We start from the raw sequence: 7,589 nt of genomic DNA, 5'->3' as shown, positions 1-7,589 counted from the left end.
TCCCAAAAAATCCATTGCCAATCCAATGTCAAGCAGATTTTCCCCTATGTTTTCTTCTAGGATTTTTATAGTTTCAGTTCTTATATATAAAAGTCCTCAGTCCATTTTGAGTTAATTTTTGTGAATGGCATTAAGATAGGGGTCCAATTTCATTCTTTTGCATGTGAATATCCAGCTTTTTCAACACCATTTATTGAAGTATCACCACTATCCTTTCCCCATTGAGTATTTTTGGCTGCCTTGTTAAATATTAATTGGCCCTGTATGTGTGGGATTATTTCTTGGGCTCTCAATTCTGTTCCATTGGTCTATGTGTCTGTTTTTATATTAATACCATACTGAGAAACTCTTTTTAATTATTACTAAGACATTGTTTCTGTCATTCTCATTCATTCATGAGTGTACTGTGGTTTTCCAGAGGCTAGATAGTGCGTGATATTGCATGAGGTTGAATGCAGAAGCAGATGTGTAAATCCAGCCAGACAGTCAAGTCAGACAATAAAGAGATTTGTAAAAATGCAAAAACACCTTTTAACAATTTGAAACTCTCACATCTTACTGACAACAATAAGATCTTATTGATGACAATAATTCATTTTATCTTGACACTTGTGTGAAAATTTAACTGAGGTAGAATTCCAGATTACAGTTATATCCTCTTGATATTCTGAAGGTATTATTCCATTGTCTTCTTATTTCTTTTATTACGTTTGAGAATGAGTTGTGTTGGCTGAAATTCTTAGGGATATAATCTTGATGTTTTCTGATCTGTTGATTCTAGCTCATGGAGTAAATATTTCCTCATATGTTCTACAATTTAAATTGTGGGTTTATCTTCATTGAGACCTAATACCTGCACAGTTCAAAATGAGAGAGGAAGTCCCTCTGAGGATGTTTTGTATATGCTCCCTTCAAGTGCTTCAAGGTGACCACCAGTCTCAGACCATTTTTTTTAAATTTTGGTAAAGTATACACAACAAAATATTTATCATTTTAACCATTTGTAAATATACAGTTCAGTGACATTAAATACATTCACAGTGTTGTGTGAACCACTTTTATGCCCAAAACTTTTTCTTCATCTCCAGCATAAATTTTGTATCTATTAAACAATAACTTTCCATTTTTCCCTCCCACAACCTCAGGTAATCTCTATTTTCTGTATCTAGGAATTTGCCTATTCTAGGTACCTCATATAAGTGGAATCATATAATATTTGTCCTTCTCTGTCTGGCTTATTTCACTTAAAATAATGTTTTCAGAGTCTATGCATGTTGTAGCATATATTAAGATTTCATTCCTTTTCGTGGCTGAATAATAGTCCACTGTATGTATATACCACTTTTGTTTATCCATTCATCTGTTGATAGACACTTAAGGTTGTTTCTACCTTTCAGCTGTTTTGGATAATGCTGTTATAAAAACTGGTGTACAAATACTTAAGTCCTTGCTTTTAATTTGTTTAGATATGTACCTAGGAATGGAATTACTGGGTCATACAGTAGATCTGTGTTTAACTTTTGGAGGAACCATCAAACTGTTTACCCCAGCAGCTCCACCATTTTACATTCCCACCATAATGTATGAGGGTTCCAATTTCTCCACATCCTGGCTAACACTTGATACTTTCCATTTTATTGATTATAACCATCATAGTTGGTGTGATGTAGAGACCACTCGTGATTTAATTCGTTAGCTTGGGGTTTCCTGGACCTCACAGGTAGTTCATACTCAAAACCCAAACTTGTGTGAGGGCTGATCCTGGCTATCAAATCCTCAGGGGATCAGATAATTTCCATACAATGGCCTAAGAGCCTATGCCTATCCCAACAAGCTTCCTATCATCTCATTGTCCAAGTAAGCAGATTTTTCTAAGCCACCATTTCACTAAAGTGCAGACCTCCAATATATAGAATATGATTGCATGTGCCCATCATCAGAAGACACTGTAGCTGGATTACCATTAAAATCCAAACTACCCCACCCCCCCGACACACACACACACACACACACACACACACTTCTCCCTTAGCCCTCCTTTTTCAGGGCGCCAACAAAATCAGCTCACAGATTTTCTCCTAGGGTTCACCTACCCACAAAAGCCTGCTTCACGTGCCACCTTTATCTGTGACCCAAGAGGATTCTCCTTACTTTATTGCAATTCTGCGATGCTTTAAAATATATTTATCTTATTTTACTTTATATTTTAGTATTTTTATTGGGAGGATTTTCAGATTACTTAGTCCATCTATTGTCAAATTATCCTCCAAAATATTATGTTCAATCTTCTGGCTTTATGTTTAGAAACCAATCATACTATGTGATTGGCAAATTTAAAAATCTAGAAATAATTCTACTTATTCACCTTTTAAAGGTATGTTCAACATTTGATCAAAATATTTACAATCCTTAGGAGTAAAGTGCAAAAATATGTCATCATAAAAGTTTGGATTATTGACATATTGCAATATTTCTCAGAGTTAGGTAGAACAATTTTCAAAATCAACCAATATTTTAATTATGAAAATAACTATTTCAATATCATTAGCAAAGTGTTGTATTAAACCAGATTAAACCGCTTTCATAACTGCAAGACGTATGTAACATACATGCTGAATCTCTAAGAATGCATTTCTCACGTTTATCTTCTTGGAGCATTTTGTGGTACTAAATATTCAGACACATCACTTCTGGGAACTCTGACTTCGACATTTAAAATTCAAATTTCCAATTTTTCCATCAAGTTATATAAATCAGGCCGTTATCATATCTGGATCATGACATAAATGAGTCAGTAGCTTTTAGAATTAATGATGGGCTCTGATTCTTGGTAGCGACAATATTTTTACCTTAAAAAAAGCTCAACTTTTAATTCTTCATTTTTAACATTACCATAATCTCTGATACATATTTTATATATCAATAACCATAATAAAAAAGTTTTAGAATACTTATAGTCTTTGATATGTTAGATTATGGGAATATGGAAAGGAATTAGAGATCTCAATACAGAAGGGAAAACACATATTTAAGGAGTAAGTTCTCCATAGCAACAGAATCATATATATTTGTCCCACAGTGATTGTACCAAAATAACTTATCTGAAGCCCTGGACACTTTAAGTTAATGGAAAAACTGAAGAGAACATTAAAGTCTCATTACTCTAGATGGTGATTTATGAATTAGGTTTAATAGTCTAAGTATTCTCCCATCTGCTGAAAAATATATCTTTAGAGATTTAATATTAATTTTAATAATTCGGGTTTTGAAAGCAGTTTTTCATAGAACTTGTTAAAAGAATTTGTAATACTTCTTTGAAAAAACCTCTAAAGTTTCATATGATTGCAATTGCTCTGAAATATAAAAACAAAGCCATTAAAATATATGTAAATATCAAAGGAATGGAAATAACTTCATAAAAAAATTACACGGTTCATTGTCTACTAAAGGACTGATTTTCCAGTTTGTAAATTGTGGTAATTCCTAGATTATTCTCCTGATTTATTTTCTACTAACTAGTCATATCTCTGTTAATTAACTATATCAAAAGGTGAACAAAACTGAAAATTTTTTAAATCACAAAATATTTGAGTAGGAAAAGTCCCCAGAGAGGATCTATTGAAGCCACTTAATTTACAAATAAGGAAACTGATGCCAGTTTCTGCACTGTTTAAATTTTAATAAATTCCATTATCAAAATGACTAAAATCCCAAATAAAAGATTACTGTATTGTTCTAAAATAATTCCATATTGGCAAAACATATCACTGCCATCGGTCACATTCCTTTAAGGGAGAGCACTCACAATAAGAGTATCACAGTTTTGCTTCAGCTATTTGTTTCATTTTTATTTTAAATCTTAAAATGGTGGTAACTGTACCTCTCTCTTAGAGCTATGGTGAGAACTGAATGAGAGAATGAAACCAGAGTGCCTAGCTCAGAGTCTGGGGCATAGCAGGTGGTCAAAATAAATATCGCTTTACTTCGCTCTCTGCATTGTCATTATATAATTATTCCATTATATAATTATTTTACCTTCAGTTCAAAGGTAGTAAAAAGTGTAAAACTCGATGGAAAACTATGGCCCACTTCAAATTACTTTTTCCAAGTTACTCAAGAATTCAAAATAAATTGATAAGACATAAACAAATAAGAAAAATAAAGAAATGTCCCATCTTGCCTGTGCTTACTTGGAAGATATAAGACAGGTTATACTAAAGCTCCAGGTTTGCCATTGAAAGCTCAGTCCACTTCTCTATCTTTTTTAGTACCAGAAAGTAACCTGAGGGACACCTAGACATAAGGAAATCACCCAGATGCAGTCGACTTTCAGCAGCTCTAGTTTTAATCAGGAATTCAACACACATACATTATGGAGCAACTGCTATGTAGTGGCCACTGGCGTAGTTGTTCATGAGTATCAAAATTAATAAGAAACTGTCCTTTTCCTCAGAAAACTAAGGAATCTATTACAGCACTTAAGCTCAGTATAGAAAACGAAATACGACAGAAAGGAATAAAGGTGGAGAACCGTTTAGGGAGATGTCTGCCTGCTTGGAAGTAGAAGGAGAAATTAGGTCTGAGCTTCGTCTTGACTAGGAATTAGCCAATTCAAGGGCTGGCAGAAAGGAGAACATTTGATCCAGGACATGCAGAGACAAGAGACAAGATGTTATGAAGTGGATGGGAAAGCGTGACAGTGCAAGCCACAGGAACATATGGGAACTTGAGGCAATTATTGTGGAGACTTGTTGATTTTCCTTTCAGTAACAATTATTTCTGATGAGAGTGACAGATATTCAGGGAAGAACCTTGCCACATATAAATTTTCTTTTTAAGAAAAGATGACTAGCTACAAATATCAATATAAATTATTAAATAAACAAAGAACAACCTAACCTTACACCTAAAACACTTAGAAAAAGAAGAACAAAGAAACCCCAAAGTGAGCAGAGGGAAAGAAATCATAAAGATCAGAGCAGAAATAAATGAAAAAGAAAGGAAGGAAGCCATAGCAAAAATTAATAAAACTAAAAGCTGGCTCTTTGAGAAGATTAACAAAATTGATAAACTACTAGCCAGACTCATCAAGAAAAAAAGGGAGAAGATGCAAATCAACAAAATTAGAAATGAAAAAGGAGAAGTCACAAGGGACACCTCAGAAATACAAAAGATCATGAGAGACGACTACAAGCAACTCTATGCCAATCAATTGGATAACCTGGAAGAAATGGATACATTCTTAGAAAAATACAGTCTTCCAAGACTGAACCAGGAAGAAATAGAAACCATGAACACATCAATCACAAGTATGGAAATTGAGGCAGTGATTAAAAATCTCCCAACACACAAAAGCCCAGGACCAGATGGGTTCATGGGCAAATTCTATCAAACATTTCGAGAAGAGCTAACACCTATCCTTCTCAAACTCTTCCAAAATATTGCAGAAGGCGGAACACTCCCAAACTCATTCTACGAGGCCACCATCACCCTGATACCAAAACCAGGCAAAGATGTCACAAAAAAAGAAAATTATAGACCGATATCACTGATGAATATAGATGCAAAAATCCTCAACAAAATACTAGCTAACAGACTCCAACAGCACATTAAAAAAATCATACACCATGATCAAGTGGGGTTTATCCCTGGGATGCAAAGATTCTTCAATATACGCAAATCAATCAACGTGATACATCATATCAACAAACTGAAGGATAAAAACCATATGATCATCTCAATAGATGCAGAAAAAGAATTTGACAATGTTGAACATCCATTTATGATAAAAGCTCTTCAGAAAATGGGCATAGAAGGAAATTACCTCAACATAATAAAAGCCATATGTCAGAAACCCAAAGCCAACATCGTTCTCAAAGGGGAAAAACTGGAAGAATTCCCTCTAAGAACAGGAACAGGACAAGGGTGTCCACTCTCACCACTATTATTCAACATAGTTTTGGAAGTTTTAGCCACAGCAATCAGAGAAGACAAAGAAATAAAAGGAATCCAAATTGGAAAAGAAGAAGTAAAATTGTCACTCTTTGCAGATGACATGATATTATATATAGAAAACCCTAAAGATGCTACCAGAAAAGTGCTAGCACTCATTGATGAGTTTAGTAAAGTAGCAGGATACAAAATTAATGCACAGAAATCTCTTGCATTCCTATACACTAACAACGAAAGAGCAGAAAATGAAATTAAGGAAACTCTCCCATTCACCATTGCAACCAAAAGAATAAAATACCTAGGAATAAATCTGCCTAAGGAGGCAAAAGATCTGTATGCAGAAAACTATAAGATATTGATGAAAGAAATCAAAGACGACACAAACAGATGGAGGGACATACCATGTTCCTGGATTGGAAGACTCAACATCGTGAAAATGACTGTACTACCCAAAGCAATTTACAGATTCAATGCAATCCCGATCAAAGTACCAATGGCATTTTTCACAGAACTAGAGCAAGAAATCTTACGATTTGTATGGAAACGCAAAAGACCCCGAATAGCCAAAGCAATCTTGAGAAGGAAAAATGGAGTTGGTGGAATCAGGCTTCCTGACTTCAAACTATACTACAAGGCCATAGTGATCAAGACAGTATGGTACTGGCACAAAAACAGAAAGGAAGATCAATGGAATAGAATAGAGAACTCAGAAGTAAGCCCAAACACATACGGGCACCTTATCTTTGACAAAGGAGGCACGAGTATACAATGGAAAAAAGACAGCCTCTTCAATAAGTGGTGCTGGGAAAATTGGACAGCAACATGTAAAAGAATGAACTTAGAACACTTCCTAACACCATACACAAAAATAAACTCCAAATGGATTAAAGACCTACATGGAAGGCCAGACATTATCAAACTCCTAGAGGAAAACATAGGCAGAACACTCTATGACATCCAACGAAGCAACGTCCTTTCTGACCCACCTCCTAGAATCATGGACATAAAACCAAGAATAAACAAATGGGACCTCATAAAACTTAAAAGCTTTTGCACAGCGAAAGAAACCATAAACAAGACTAAAAGGCAACCCTCAGAATGGGAAAAAATAGTTGCCTATGAAACAACGGACAAAGGATTAACCTCCAAAATATACAAGCAGCTCATGCAGCTTCATACCAAAAAAGCAAATAACCCAATCCACAAATGGGCGGAAGACCTAAATAGACATTTCTCCAAAGAAGACAAACAGATGGCCAACAAACACATGAAAAGATGCTCAACATCACTAATCATTAGAGAAATGCAAGTCAAAGCCACAATGAGGTGTCACCTCACGCCGATCAGAATGGCCATCATCACAAAATCTGGAAACAACAAATGTTGGAGAGGGTGTGGAGAAAAGGGAACTCTCCTGCACTATTGGTGGGATTGTAAGTTGGTACAGCCACTATGGAAAACAATTTGGAGGTTCCTTAAAAAACTACAACTAGAACTACCATATGATCCAGCAATCCCACTACTGAGCATATACCCAAAGAAAACCATAATCCCAAAAGAAACATGTACCATAATGTTTATTGCAGCACTATTTACAATAGCCAGGACATGGAAGCAACCTAAATGCCCATCAACAA

Source organism: Hippopotamus amphibius, chromosome 13 (genome assembly GCF_030028045.1).
Source record: "Hippopotamus amphibius kiboko isolate mHipAmp2 chromosome 13, mHipAmp2.hap2, whole genome shotgun sequence".
In the NCBI taxonomy this organism is placed as follows: domain Eukaryota; kingdom Metazoa; phylum Chordata; class Mammalia; order Artiodactyla; family Hippopotamidae; genus Hippopotamus; species Hippopotamus amphibius.
This window is presented reverse-complemented; position numbering follows the sequence as displayed.